Source organism: Ranitomeya imitator, chromosome 10, assembly GCF_032444005.1.
Source record: "Ranitomeya imitator isolate aRanImi1 chromosome 10, aRanImi1.pri, whole genome shotgun sequence".
Taxonomy (NCBI): Eukaryota; Metazoa; Chordata; class Amphibia; order Anura; family Dendrobatidae; genus Ranitomeya; species Ranitomeya imitator.
In genome coordinates, this window is record NC_091291.1 from 108,600,417 (window position 1) to 108,615,545 (window position 15,129).

The following is a 15,129-nucleotide window of genomic DNA, read 5'->3' on the forward strand; positions in this document are numbered from 1 at the left end:
AAACCTCTGAAGTTGTCTCTGGTAATAAAGTGGATGAAAGTGCTGACAAGGTAACCGATGGTTCCGTTGAAATTGTGGCACTTTCCTCACTTTTAGTAGGAGTAACTGATTTAGTAAAAAGCTCAGAAGTAAAGACAGTCTTCATTTCTGTTTGACTAGAAGTCGATATATGTTCCTCAGTTGACAGCTCAGTTTTTTGAGTGGAGACAGGTTCTTGAGATGCTAAAATCTCAGTTGTTTCTGTGTGTAGTTGAGTGGATGTCTGTGACATTAGAGTTGAAGTATGATCAATCCCTGTGGTAGATATCTTTTCTGTCATTGGTTCTGAGGACACTGGTGTTGATTCTGTTACAGAAGTCATGCTAGTTTCCACACTCACAGTAGGTTTGGTTGAAAATGTGGAATGTAAGGTGGAGAGACTTTCAACTGGAAGAGTAATCGCTGTTACGGAAATGGTCTCAATTGTTGGAGATGATGACAAAGTGGTAGTTACCTCAGGAGAAAGTGTCTCTTCAGACTTTGTTGATTCTATTTTTGTTGTACTTTGTGTTTCATAAGTTGAAGAGGGGACATGGCTTGTTTGCGCAGTTGTTAACACAACTTCTGAAGTTGTCTCTGGTAACAAGGTGGATGAAAGAGTTGGCAAAAAGCTTGATGGTTCTGAAGAAAATGTGCCACTTTCTTTAGTTCTGGTAAGGGTAACTGATTCAGTGGAAAGCTTAGAAGTATAAATGGTCTTAATTTCTGTTGGTCCAGAAGTTGATACATAATTCCCAGTTGACAGATGAGGTGTTTCTTTGGTGGTGGGTTCTCGAGATGCTGAAGTCTCTGTTGCTTCTGTATGTAATTGAGTAGATGTAGGTGATGATAGAGATGAAGTATAATCAGTCATTTTGGAAATGATGTCTTCTGAAGTTGATTCTGCCGAAACTGATGTGCTTGAGAAAGCCAATGTTGATTCTGTTACGGAAGAAACTCCAGTTTCCTCAGTTGCAGTAGGTTTCATTGAAAATGTGGAAAGAGTTGTGGTGAAGGTACTTTCAATCTGAAGAGTTATTGCAGCTGTTGGGGTTGAGGATAGATTGTTAGTCACCTCAGGAGAAAGTGTTTCTTCAGACTTTGGTGTTGATATTTTTGTTGTAGTTGGTGGTTCAGAAGATATAGTGGAATTCTGACTTGGTTGAGTAGTTGTTAATAAAACCTCTGAAGTTGTCTCTGGTAATAAAGTGGATGAAAGTGCTGACAAGGTAACCAATGGTTCCGTTGAAATTGTGGCACTTTCCTCACTTTTAGTAGGAGTAACTGATTTAGTAAAAAGCTCAGAAGTAAAGACAGTCTTCATTTCTGTTTGACCAGAAGTCGATATATGTTCCTCAGTTGACAGCTCAGTTGTATGAGTGGAGGTAGGTTCTTGAGATGCTAAAATCTCAGTTGTTTCTGTGCGTAGTTGAGTGGATGTCTGTGACATTAGAGTTGAAGTATGATCAATCCCTGTGGTAGATATCTTTTCTGTGATTGGTTCTGAGGACACTGGTGTTGATTCTGTTACAGAAGGCATGCTAGTTTCCACACTCACAGTAGGTTTGGTTGAAAATGTGGAATGTAAGGTGGAGAGACTTTCAACTGGAAGAGTAATCGCTGTTACGGAAATGGTCTCAATTGTTGGAGATGATGACAAAGTGGTAGTTACCTCAGGAGAAAGTGTCTCTTCAGACTTTGTTGATTCTATTTTTGTTGTACTTTGTGTTTCATAAGTTGAAGTGGGGACATGGCTTGTTAGCGCAGTTGTCAACACAACTCCTGAAGTTGTCTCTGGTAACAAGGTGGATGAAAGAGTTGGCAAAAAGGTTGATGGTTCTGTAGAAAATGTGCCACTTTCTTTAGTTCTGGTAAAAGTAACTGAGTCAGTGGAAAGCTCAGAAGTATAAATGGTCTTAATTCCTGTTGGTCCAGAAGTCGATACATAATTCCCAGTTGACAGATGAGGTGTTTCTTTGGTGGTGGGTTCTCGAGATGCTGAAGTCTCTGTTGCTTCTGTATGTAATTGAGTAGATGTAGGTGATGATAGAGATGAAGTATAATCAGTCATTTTGGAAATGATGTCTTCTGAAGTTGATTCTGCCAAAACTGATGTGCTAGAGGAAGCCAATGTTGATTCTGTTATGGAAGAAACTCCAGTTTCCTCAGTTGCAGTAGGTTTCATTGAAAATGTGGAAAGAGTTGTGGTGAAGGTACTTTCAATCGGAAGAGTTATTGCAGCTGTTGGGGTTGAGGATAGAGTGTTAATCACCTCAGGAGAAAGTGTTTCTTCAGACTTTGGTGTTGATATTTTTGTTGTAGTTGGTGGTTCAGAAGATATAGTCGAATTCTGACTTGATTGAGTAGTTGTTAATAAAACCTCTGAAGTTGTCTCTGGTAATAAAGTGGATGAAAGTGCTGACAAGGTAACCGATGGTTCCGTTGAAATTGTGGCACTTTCCTCACTTTTAGTAGGAGTAACTGATTTAGTAAAAAGCTCAGTAGTAAAGACAGTCTTCATTTCTGTTTGACCAGAAGCCGATATATGTTCCTCAGTTGACAGCTCAGTTTTTTGAGTGGAGGCAGGTTCTTGAGATGCTAAAATCTCAGTTGTTTCTGTGTGTAGTTGAGTTGATGTCTGTGACATTAGAGTTGAAGTATGATCAATCCCTGTGGTAGATATCTTTTCTGTCATTGGTTCTGAGGACACTGGTGTTGATTCTGTTACAGAAGGCATGCTAGTTTCCACACTCACAGTAGGTTTGGTTGAAAATGTGGAATGTAAGGTGGAGAGACTTTCAACTGGAAGAGTAATCGCTGTTACGGAAATGGTCTCAATTGTTGGAGATGATGACAAAGTGGTAGTTACCTCAGGAGAAAGTGTCTCTTCAGACTTTGTTGATTCTATTTTTGTTGTACTTTGTGTTTCATAAGTTGAAGTGGGGACATGGCTTGTTTGCGCAGTTGTTAACACAACTTCTGAAGTTGTCTCTGGTAACAAGGTGGATGAAAGAGTTGGCAAAAAGCTTGATGGTTCTGTAGAAAATGTGCCACTTTCTTTAGTTCTGGTAAGGGTAACTGATTCAGTGGAAAGCTTAGAAGTATAAATGGTCTTAATTTCTGTTGGTCCAGAAGTCGATACATAATTCCCAGTTGACAGATGAGGTGTTTCTTTGGTGGTGGGTTCTCGAGATCCTGAAGTCTCTGTTGCTTCTGTATGTAATTGAGTAGATGTAGGTGATGATAGAGATGAAGTATAATCAGTCATTTTGGAAATGATGTCTTCTGAAGTTGATTCTGCTGAAACTGATGTGCTAGAGGAAGCCAATGTTGATTCTGTTACGGAAGAAACTCCAGTTTCCTCAGTTGCAGTAGGTTTCATTGAAAATGTGGAAAGAGTTGTGGTGAAGGTACTTTCAATCGGAAGAGTTATTGCAGCTGTTGGGGTTGACGATAGAGTGTTAGACACCTCAGGAGAATGTGTTTCTTCAGACTTTGGTGTTGATATTTTTGTTGTAGTTGGTGCTTCAGAAGATATACTGGAATTCTGACTTGATTGAATAGTTGTTAATAAAACCTCTGAAGTTGTCTCTGGTAATAAAGTGGATGAAAGTGCTGACAAGGTAACCGATGGTTCCGTTGAAATTGTGGCACTTTCCTCACTTTTAGTAGGAGTAACTGATTTAGTAAAAAGCTCAGAAGTAAAGACAGTCTTCATTTCTGTTTGACCAGAAGTCGATATATGTTCCTCAGTTGACAGCTCAGTTGTATGAGTGGAGGTAGGTTCTTGAGATGCTAAAATCTCAGTTGTTTCTGTGTGTAGTTGAGTGGATTTCTGTGACATTAGAGTTGAAGTATGATCAATCCCTGTGGTAGATATCTTTTCTGTCATTGGTTCTGAGGACACTGGTGTTGATTCTGTTACAGAAGGCATGCTAGTTTCCACACTCACAGTAGGTTTGGTTGAAAATGTGGAATGTAAGGTGGAGAGACTTTCAACTGGAAGAGTAATCGCTGTTACGGAAATGGTCTCAATTGTTGGAGATGATGACAAAGTGGTAGTTACCTCAGGAGAAAGTGTCTCTTCAGACTTTGTTGATTCTATTTTTGTTGTACTTTGTGTTTCATAAGTTGAAGTGGGGACATGGCTTGTTTGCGCAGTTGTTAACACAACTTCTGAAGTTGTCTCTGGTAACAAGGTGGATGAAAGAGTTGGCAAAAAGCTTGATGGTTCTGTAGAAAATGTGCCACTTTCTTTAGTTCTGGTAAGGGTAACTGATTCAGTGGAAAGCTTAGAAGTATAAATGGTCTTAATTTCTGTTGGTCCAGAAGTCGATACATAATTCCCAGTTGACAGATGAGGTGTTTCTTTGGTGGTGGGTTCTCGAGATCCTGAAGTCTCTGTTGCTTCTGTATGTAATTGAGTAGATGTAGGTGATGATAGAGATGAAGTATAATCAGTCATTTTGGAAATGATGTCTTCTGAAGTTGATTCTGCTGAAACTGATGTGCTAGAGGAAGCCAATGTTGATTCTGTTACGGAAGAAACTCCAGTTTCCTCAGTTGCAGTAGGTTTCATTGAAAATGTGGAAAGAGTTGTGGTGAAGGTACTTTCAATCGGAAGAGTTATTGCAGCTGTTGGGGTTGAGGATAGAGTGTTAGACACCTCAGGAGAAAGTGTTTCTTCAGACTTTGGTGTTGATATTTTTGTTGTAGTTGGTGCTTCAGAAGATATACTGGAATTCTGACTTGATTGAATAGTTGTTAATAAAACCTCTGAAGTTGTCTCTGGTAATAAAGTGGATGAAAGTGCTGACAAGGTAACCGATGGTTCCGTTGAAATTGTGGCACTTTCCTCACTTTTAGTAGGAGTAACTGATTTAGTAAAAAGCTCAGAAGTAAAGACAGTCTTCATTTCTGTTTGACCAGAAGTCGATATATGTTCCTCAGTTGACAGCTCAGTTGTATGAGTGGAGGTAGGTTCTTGAGATGCTAAAATCTCAGTTGTTTCTGTGTGTAGTTGAGTGGATTTCTGTGACATTAGAGTTGAAGTAAGATCAATCCCTGTGGTAGATATCTTTTCTGTCATTGGTTCTGAGGACACTGGTGTTGATTCTGTTACAGAAGGCATGCTAGTTTCCACACTCACAGTAGGTTTGGTTGAAAATGTGGAATGTAAGGTGGAGAGACTTTCAACAGGAAGAGTAGTCGCTGTTATGGAAATGGTCTCAATTGTTGGAGATGATGACAGAGTGGTAGTTACCTCAGGAGAAAGTGTCTCTTCAGACTTCGTTGATTCTATTTTTGTTGTACTTTGTGTTTCATAAGTTGAAGTGGGGACATGGCTTGTTTGCGCAGTTGTTAACACAACTTCTGAAGTTGTCTCTGGTAACAAGGTGGATGAAAGAGTTGGCAAAAAGCTTGATGGTTCTGTAGAAAATGTGCCACTTTCTTTAGTTCTGGTAAGGGTAACTGATTCAGTGGAAAGCTTAGAAGTATAAATGGTCTTAATTTCTGTTGGTCCAGAAGTCGATACATAATTCCCAGTTGACAGATGAGGTGTTTCTTTGGTGGTGGGTTCTCGAGATCCTGAAGTCTCTGTTGCTTCTGTATGTAATTGAGTAGATGTAGGTGATGATAGAGATGAAGTATAATCAGTCATTTTGGAAATGATGTCTTCTGAAGTTGATTCTGCTGAAACTGATGTGCTAGAGGAAGCCAATGTTGATTCTGTTACGGAAGAAACTCCAGTTTCCTCAGTTGCAGTAGGTTTCATTGAAAATGTGGAAAGAGTTGTGGTGAAGGTACTTTCAATCGGAAGAGTTATTGCAGCTGTTGGGGTTGACGATAGAGTGTTAGACACCTCAGGAGAATGTGTTTCTTCAGACTTTGGTGTTGATATTTTTGTTGTAGTTGGTGCTTCAGAAGATATACTGGAATTCTGACTTGATTGAATAGTTGTTAATAAAACCTCTGAAGTTGTCTCTGGTAATAAAGTGGATGAAAGTGCTGACAAGGTAACCGATGGTTCCGTTGAAATTGTGGCACTTTCCTCACTTTTAGTAGGAGTAACTGATTTAGTAAAAAGCTCAGAAGTAAAGACAGTCTTCATTTCTGTTTGACCAGAAGTCGATATATGTTCCTCAGTTGACAGCTCAGTTGTATGAGTGGAGGTAGGTTCTTGAGATGCTAAAATCTCAGTTGTTTCTGTGTGTAGTTGAGTGGATTTCTGTGACATTAGAGTTGAAGTATGATCAATCCCTGTGGTAGATATCTTTTCTGTCATTGGTTCTGAGGACACTGGTGTTGATTCTGTTACAGAAGGCATGCTAGTTTCCACACTCACAGTAGGTTTGGTTGAAAATGTGGAATGTAAGGTGGAGAGACTTTCAACTGGAAGAGTAATCGCTGTTACGGAAATGGTCTCAATTGTTGGAGATGATGACAAAGTGGTAGTTACCTCAGGAGAAAGTGTCTCTTCAGACTTTGTTGATTCTATTTTTGTTGTACTTTGTGTTTCATAAGTTGAAGTGGGGACATGGCTTGTTTGCGCAGTTGTTAACACAACTTCTGAAGTTGTCTCTGGTAACAAGGTGGATGAAAGAGTTGGCAAAAAGCTTGATGGTTCTGTAGAAAATGTGCCACTTTCTTTAGTTCTGGTAAGGGTAACTGATTCAGTGGAAAGCTTAGAAGTATAAATGGTCTTAATTTCTGTTGGTCCAGAAGTCGATACATAATTCCCAGTTGACAGATGAGGTGTTTCTTTGGTGGTGGGTTCTCGAGATCCTGAAGTCTCTGTTGCTTCTGTATGTAATTGAGTAGATGTAGGTGATGATAGAGATGAAGTATAATCAGTCATTTTGGAAATGATGTCTTCTGAAGTTGATTCTGCTGAAACTGATGTGCTAGAGGAAGCCAATGTTGATTCTGTTACGGAAGAAACTCCAGTTTCCTCAGTTGCAGTAGGTTTCATTGAAAATGTGGAAAGAGTTGTGGTGAAGGTACTTTCAATCGGAAGAGTTATTGCAGCTGTTGGGGTTGACGATAGAGTGTTAGACACCTCAGGAGAAAGTGTTTCTTCAGACTTTGGTGTTGATATTTTTGTTGTAGTTGGTGCTTCAGAAGATATACTGGAATTCTGACTTGATTGAATAGTTGTTAATAAAACCTCTGAAGTTGTCTCTGGTAATAAAGTGGATGAAAGTGCTGACAAGGTAACCGATGGTTCCGTTGAAATTGTGGCACTTTCCTCACTTTTAGTAGGAGTAACTGATTTAGTAAAAAGCTCAGAAGTAAAGACAGTCTTCATTTCTGTTTGACCAGAAGTCGATATATGTTCCTCAGTTGACAGCTCAGTTGTATGAGTGGAGGTAGGTTCTTGAGATGCTAAAATCTCAGTTGTTTCTGTGTGTAGTTGAGTGGATTTCTGTGACATTAGAGTTGAAGTAAGATCAATCCCTGTGGTAGATATCTTTTCTGTCATTGGTTCTGAGGACACTGGTGTTGATTCTGTTACAGAAGGCATGCTAGTTTCCACACTCACAGTAGGTTTGGTTGAAAATGTGGAATGTAAGGTGGAGAGACTTTCAACAGGAAGAGTAGTCGCTGTTATGGAAATGGTCTCAATTGTTGGAGATGATGACAGAGTGGTAGTTACCTCAGGAGAAAGTGTCTCTTCAGACTTCGTTGATTCTATTTTTGTTGTACTTTGTGTTTCATAAGTTGAAGTGGGGACATGGCTTGTTAGCGCAGTTGTCAACACAACTCCTGAAGTTGTCTCTGGTAACAAGGTGGATGAAAGAGTTGGCAAAAAGGTTGATGGTTCTGTAGAAAATGTGCCACTTTCTTTAGTTCTGGTAAGGGTAACTGATTCAGTGGAAAGCTCAGAAGTATAAATCGTCTTAATTCCTGTTGGTCCAGAAGTCGATACATAATTCCCAGTTGACAGATGAGGTGTTTCTTTGGTGGTGGGTTCTCGAGATGCTGAAGTCTCTGTTGCTTCTGTATGTAATTGAGTAGATGTAGGTGATGATAGAGATGAAGTATAATCAGTCATTTTGGAAATGATGTCTTCTGAAGTTGATTCTGCCAAAACTGATGTGCTAGAGGAAGCCAATGCTGATTCTGTTATGGAAGAAACTCCAGTTTCCTCAGTTGCAGTAGGTTTCATTGAAAATGTGGAAAGAGTTGTGGTGAAGGTACTTTCAATCGGAAGAGTTATTGCAGCTGTTGGGGTTGAGGATAGAGTGTTAGTCACCTCAGGAGAAAGTGTTTCTTCATACTTTGGTGTTGATATTTTTGTTGTAGTTGGTGGTTCAGAAGATTTAGTCGAATTCTGACTTGATTGAGTAGTTGTTAATAAAACCTCTGAAGTTGTCTCTGGTAATAAAGTGGATGAAAGTGCTGACAAGGTAACCGATGGTTCCGTTGAAATTGTGGCACTTTCCTCACTGTTAGTAGGAGTAACTGATTTAGAAAAAAGCTCAGAAGTAAAGACAGTCTTCATTTCTGTTTGACCAGAAGTCGATATATGTTCCTCAGTTGACAGCTCAGTTGTATGAGTGGAGGTAGGTTCTTGAGATGCTAAAATCTCAGTTGTTTCTGTGTGTAGTTGAGTGGATTTCTGTGACATTAGAGTTGAAGTATGATCAATCCCTGTGGTAGATATCTTTTCTGTCATTGGTTCTGAGGACACTGGTGTTGATTCTGTTACAGAAGGCATGCTAGTTTCCACACTCACAGTAGGTTTGGTTGAAAATGTGGAATGTAAGGTGGAGAGACTTTCAACTGGAAGAGTAATCGCTGTTACGGAAATGGTCTCAATTGTTGGAGATGATGACAAAGTGGTAGTTACCTCAGGAGAAAGTGTCTCTTCAGACTTTGTTGATTCTATTTTTGTTGTACTTTGTGTTTCATAAGTTGAAGTGGGGACATGGCTTGTTTGCGCAGTTGTTAACACAACTTCTGAAGTTGTCTCTGGTAACAAGGTGGATGAAAGAGTTGGCAAAAAGCTTGATGGTTCTGTAGAAAATGTGCCACTTTCTTTAGTTCTGGTAAAAGTAACTGAGTCAGTGGAAAGCTCAGAAGTATAAATGGTCTTAATTCCTGTTGGTCCAGAAGTCGATACATAATTCCCAGTTGACAGATGAGGTGTTTCTTTGGTGGTGGGTTCTCGAGATGCTGAAGTCTCTGTTGCTTCTGTATGTAATTGAGTAGATGTAGGTGATGATAGAGATGAAGTATAATCAGTCATTTTGGAAATGATGTCTTCTGAAGTTGATTCTGCCAAAACTGATGTGCTAGAGGAAGCCAATGTTGATTCTGTTATGGAAGAAACTCCAGTTTCCTCAGTTGCAGTAGGTTTCATTGAAAATGTGGAAAGAGTTGTGGTGAAGGTACTTTCAATCGGAAGAGTTATTGCAGCTGTTGGGGTTGAGGATAGAGTGTTAATCACCTCAGGAGAAAGTGTTTCTTCAGACTTTGGTGTTGATATTTTTGTTGTAGTTGGTGGTTCAGAAGATATAGTCGAATTTTGACTTGATTGAGTAGTTGTTAATAAAACCTCTGAAGTTGTCTCTGGTAATAAAGTGGATGAAAGTGCTGACAAGGTAACCGATGGTTCCGTTGAAATTGTGGCACTTTCCTCACTTTTAGTAGGAGTAACTGATTTAGTAAAAAGCTCAGTAGTAAAGACAGTCTTCATTTCTGTTTGACCAGAAGCCGATATATGTTCCTCAGTTGACAGCTCAGTTTTTTGAGTGGAGGCAGGTTCTTGAGATGCTAAAATCTCAGTTGTTTCTGTGTGTAGTTGAGTTGATGTCTGTGACATTAGAGTTGAAGTATGATCAATCCCTGTGGTAGATATCTTTTCTGTCATTGGTTCTGAGGACACTGGTGTTGATTCTGTTACAGAAGGCATGCTAGTTTCCACACTCACAGTAGGTTTGGTTGAAAATGTGGAATGTAAGGTGGAGAGACTTTCAACTGGAAGAGTAATCGCTGTTACGGAAATGGTCTCAATTGTTGGAGATGATGACAAAGTGGTAGTTACCTCAGGAGAAAGTGTCTCTTCAGACTTTGTTGATTCTATTTTTGTTGTACTTTGTGTTTCATAAGTTGAAGTGGGGACATGGCTTGTTTGCGCAGTTGTTAACACAACTTCTGAAGTTGTCTCTGGTAACAAGGTGGATGAAAGAGTTGGCAAAAAGCTTGATGGTTCTGTAGAAAATGTGCCACTTTCTTTAGTTCTGGTAAGGGTAACTGATTCAGTGGAAAGCTTAGAAGTATAAATGGTCTTAATTTCTGTTGGTCCAGAAGTCGATACATAATTCCCAGTTGACAGATGAGGTGTTTCTTTGGTGGTGGGTTCTCGAGATCCTGAAGTCTCTGTTGCTTCTGTATGTAATTGAGTAGATGTAGGTGATGATAGAGATGAAGTATAATCAGTCATTTTGGAAATGATGTCTTCTGAAGTTGATTCTGCTGAAACTGATGTGCTAGAGGAAGCCAATGTTGATTCTGTTACGGAAGAAACTCCAGTTTCCTCAGTTGCAGTAGGTTTCATTGAAAATGTGGAAAGAGTTGTGGTGAAGGTACTTTCAATCGGAAGAGTTATTGCAGCTGTTGGGGTTGACGATAGAGTGTTAGACACCTCAGGAGAATGTGTTTCTTCAGACTTTGGTGTTGATATTTTTGTTGTAGTTGGTGCTTCAGAAGATATACTGGAATTCTGACTTGATTGAATAGTTGTTAATAAAACCTCTGAAGTTGTCTCTGGTAATAAAGTGGATGAAAGTGCTGACAAGGTAACCGATGGTTCCGTTGAAATTGTGGCACTTTCCTCACTTTTAGTAGGAGTAACTGATTTAGTAAAAAGCTCAGAAGTAAAGACAGTCTTCATTTCTGTTTGACCAGAAGTCGATATATGTTCCTCAGTTGACAGCTCAGTTGTATGAGTGGAGGTAGGTTCTTGAGATGCTAAAATCTCAGTTGTTTCTGTGTGTAGTTGAGTGGATTTCTGTGACATTAGAGTTGAAGTATGATCAATCCCTGTGGTAGATATCTTTTCTGTCATTGGTTCTGAGGACACTGGTGTTGATTCTGTTACAGAAGGCATGCTAGTTTCCACACTCACAGTAGGTTTGGTTGAAAATGTGGAATGTAAGGTGGAGAGACTTTCAACTGGAAGAGTAATCGCTGTTACGGAAATGGTCTCAATTGTTGGAGATGATGACAAAGTGGTAGTTACCTCAGGAGAAAGTGTCTCTTCAGACTTTGTTGATTCTATTTTTGTTGTACTTTGTGTTTCATAAGTTGAAGTGGGGACATGGCTTGTTTGCGCAGTTGTTAACACAACTTCTGAAGTTGTCTCTGGTAACAAGGTGGATGAAAGAGTTGGCAAAAAGCTTGATGGTTCTGTAGAAAATGTGCCACTTTCTTTAGTTCTGGTAAGGGTAACTGATTCAGTGGAAAGCTTAGAAGTATAAATGGTCTTAATTTCTGTTGGTCCAGAAGTCGATACATAATTCCCAGTTGACAGATGAGGTGTTTCTTTGGTGGTGGGTTCTCGAGATCCTGAAGTCTCTGTTGCTTCTGTATGTAATTGAGTAGATGTAGGTGATGATAGAGATGAAGTATAATCAGTCATTTTGGAAATGATGTCTTCTGAAGTTGATTCTGCTGAAACTGATGTGCTAGAGGAAGCCAATGTTGATTCTGTTACGGAAGAAACTCCAGTTTCCTCAGTTGCAGTAGGTTTCATTGAAAATGTGGAAAGAGTTGTGGTGAAGGTACTTTCAATCGGAAGAGTTATTGCAGCTGTTGGGGTTGACGATAGAGTGTTAGACACCTCAGGAGAAAGTGTTTCTTCAGACTTTGGTGTTGATATTTTTGTTGTAGTTGGTGCTTCAGAAGATATACTGGAATTCTGACTTGATTGAATAGTTGTTAATAAAACCTCTGAAGTTGTCTCTGGTAATAAAGTGGATGAAAGTGCTGACAAGGTAACCGATGGTTCCGTTGAAATTGTGGCACTTTCCTCACTTTTAGTAGGAGTAACTGATTTAGTAAAAAGCTCAGAAGTAAAGACAGTCTTCATTTCTGTTTGACCAGAAGTCGATATATGTTCCTCAGTTGACAGCTCAGTTGTATGAGTGGAGGTAGGTTCTTGAGATGCTAAAATCTCAGTTGTTTCTGTGTGTAGTTGAGTGGATTTCTGTGACATTAGAGTTGAAGTAAGATCAATCCCTGTGGTAGATATCTTTTCTGTCATTGGTTCTGAGGACACTGGTGTTGATTCTGTTACAGAAGGCATGCTAGTTTCCACACTCACAGTAGGTTTGGTTGAAAATGTGGAATGTAAGGTGGAGAGACTTTCAACAGGAAGAGTAGTCGCTGTTATGGAAATGGTCTCAATTGTTGGAGATGATGACAGAGTGGTAGTTACCTCAGGAGAAAGTGTCTCTTCAGACTTCGTTGATTCTATTTTTGTTGTACTTTGTGTTTCATAAGTTGAAGTGGGGACATGGCTTGTTTGCGCAGTTGTTAACACAACTTCTGAAGTTGTCTCTGGTAACAAGGTGGATGAAAGAGTTGGCAAAAAGCTTGATGGTTCTGTAGAAAATGTGCCACTTTCTTTAGTTCTGGTAAGGGTAACTGATTCAGTGGAAAGCTTAGAAGTATAAATGGTCTTAATTTCTGTTGGTCCAGAAGTCGATACATAATTCCCAGTTGACAGATGAGGTGTTTCTTTGGTGGTGGGTTCTCGAGATCCTGAAGTCTCTGTTGCTTCTGTATGTAATTGAGTAGATGTAGGTGATGATAGAGATGAAGTATAATCAGTCATTTTGGAAATGATGTCTTCTGAAGTTGATTCTGCTGAAACTGATGTGCTAGAGGAAGCCAATGTTGATTCTGTTACGGAAGAAACTCCAGTTTCCTCAGTTGCAGTAGGTTTCATTGAAAATGTGGAAAGAGTTGTGGTGAAGGTACTTTCAATCGGAAGAGTTATTGCAGCTGTTGGGGTTGACGATAGAGTGTTAGACACCTCAGGAGAATGTGTTTCTTCAGACTTTGGTGTTGATATTTTTGTTGTAGTTGGTGCTTCAGAAGATATACTGGAATTCTGACTTGATTGAATAGTTGTTAATAAAACCTCTGAAGTTGTCTCTGGTAATAAAGTGGATGAAAGTGCTGACAAGGTAACCGATGGTTCCGTTGAAATTGTGGCACTTTCCTCACTTTTAGTAGGAGTAACTGATTTAGTAAAAAGCTCAGAAGTAAAGACAGTCTTCATTTCTGTTTGACCAGAAGTCGATATATGTTCCTCAGTTGACAGCTCAGTTGTATGAGTGGAGGTAGGTTCTTGAGATGCTAAAATCTCAGTTGTTTCTGTGTGTAGTTGAGTGGATTTCTGTGACATTAGAGTTGAAGTATGATCAATCCCTGTGGTAGATATCTTTTCTGTCATTGGTTCTGAGGACACTGGTGTTGATTCTGTTACAGAAGGCATGCTAGTTTCCACACTCACAGTAGGTTTGGTTGAAAATGTGGAATGTAAGGTGGAGAGACTTTCAACTGGAAGAGTAATCGCTGTTACGGAAATGGTCTCAATTGTTGGAGATGATGACAAAGTGGTAGTTACCTCAGGAGAAAGTGTCTCTTCAGACTTTGTTGATTCTATTTTTGTTGTACTTTGTGTTTCATAAGTTGAAGTGGGGACATGGCTTGTTTGCGCAGTTGTTAACACAACTTCTGAAGTTGTCTCTGGTAACAAGGTGGATGAAAGAGTTGGCAAAAAGCTTGATGGTTCTGTAGAAAATGTGCCACTTTCTTTAGTTCTGGTAAGGGTAACTGATTCAGTGGAAAGCTTAGAAGTATAAATGGTCTTAATTTCTGTTGGTCCAGAAGTCGATACATAATTCCCAGTTGACAGATGAGGTGTTTCTTTGGTGGTGGGTTCTCGAGATCCTGAAGTCTCTGTTGCTTCTGTATGTAATTGAGTAGATGTAGGTGATGATAGAGATGAAGTATAATCAGTCATTTTGGAAATGATGTCTTCTGAAGTTGATTCTGCTGAAACTGATGTGCTAGAGGAAGCCAATGTTGATTCTGTTACGGAAGAAACTCCAGTTTCCTCAGTTGCAGTAGGTTTCATTGAAAATGTGGAAAGAGTTGTGGTGAAGGTACTTTCAATCGGAAGAGTTATTGCAGCTGTTGGGGTTGACGATAGAGTGTTAGACACCTCAGGAGAAAGTGTTTCTTCAGACTTTGGTGTTGATATTTTTGTTGTAGTTGGTGCTTCAGAAGATATACTGGAATTCTGACTTGATTGAATAGTTGTTAATAAAACCTCTGAAGTTGTCTCTGGTAATAAAGTGGATGAAAGTGCTGACAAGGTAACCGATGGTTCCGTTGAAATTGTGGCACTTTCCTCACTTTTAGTAGGAGTAACTGATTTAGTAAAAAGCTCAGAAGTAAAGACAGTCTTCATTTCTGTTTGACCAGAAGTCGATATATGTTCCTCAGTTGACAGCTCAGTTGTATGAGTGGAGGTAGGTTCTTGAGATGCTAAAATCTCAGTTGTTTCTGTGTGTAGTTGAGTGGATTTCTGTGACATTAGAGTTGAAGTAAGATCAATCCCTGTGGTAGATATCTTTTCTGTCATTGGTTCTGAGGACACTGGTGTTGATTCTGTTACAGAAGGCATGCTAGTTTCCACACTCACAGTAGGTTTGGTTGAAAATGTGGAATGTAAGGTGGAGAGACTTTCAACAGGAAGAGTAGTCGCTGTTATGGAAATGGTCTCAATTGTTGGAGATGATGACAGAGTGGTAGTTACCTCAGGAGAAAGTGTCTCTTCAGACTTCGTTGATTCTATTTTTGTTGTACTTTGTGTTTCATAAGTTGAAGTGGGGACATGGCTTGTTAGCGCAGTTGTCAACACAACTCCTGAAGTTGTCTCTGGTAACAAGGTGGATGAAAGAGTTGGCAAAAAGGTTGATGGTTCTGTAGAAAATGTGCCACTTTCTTTAGTTCTGGTAAGGGTAACTGATTCAGTGGAAAGCTCAGAAGTATAAATCGTCTTAATTCCTGTTGGTCCAGAAGTCGATA

At 39.6% G+C, this 15,129-nt stretch overlaps 1 protein-coding gene across 1 annotated transcript in view; it reads left to right on the top strand.

The window, feature by feature from the left end:
• Positions 1-15,129, top strand: part of LOC138651819 (putative oxidoreductase YteT) — a 242,781-nt gene that overhangs the window by 199,578 nt on the left and 28,074 nt on the right. The gene's annotated exons all lie outside the window — the stretch shown is intronic.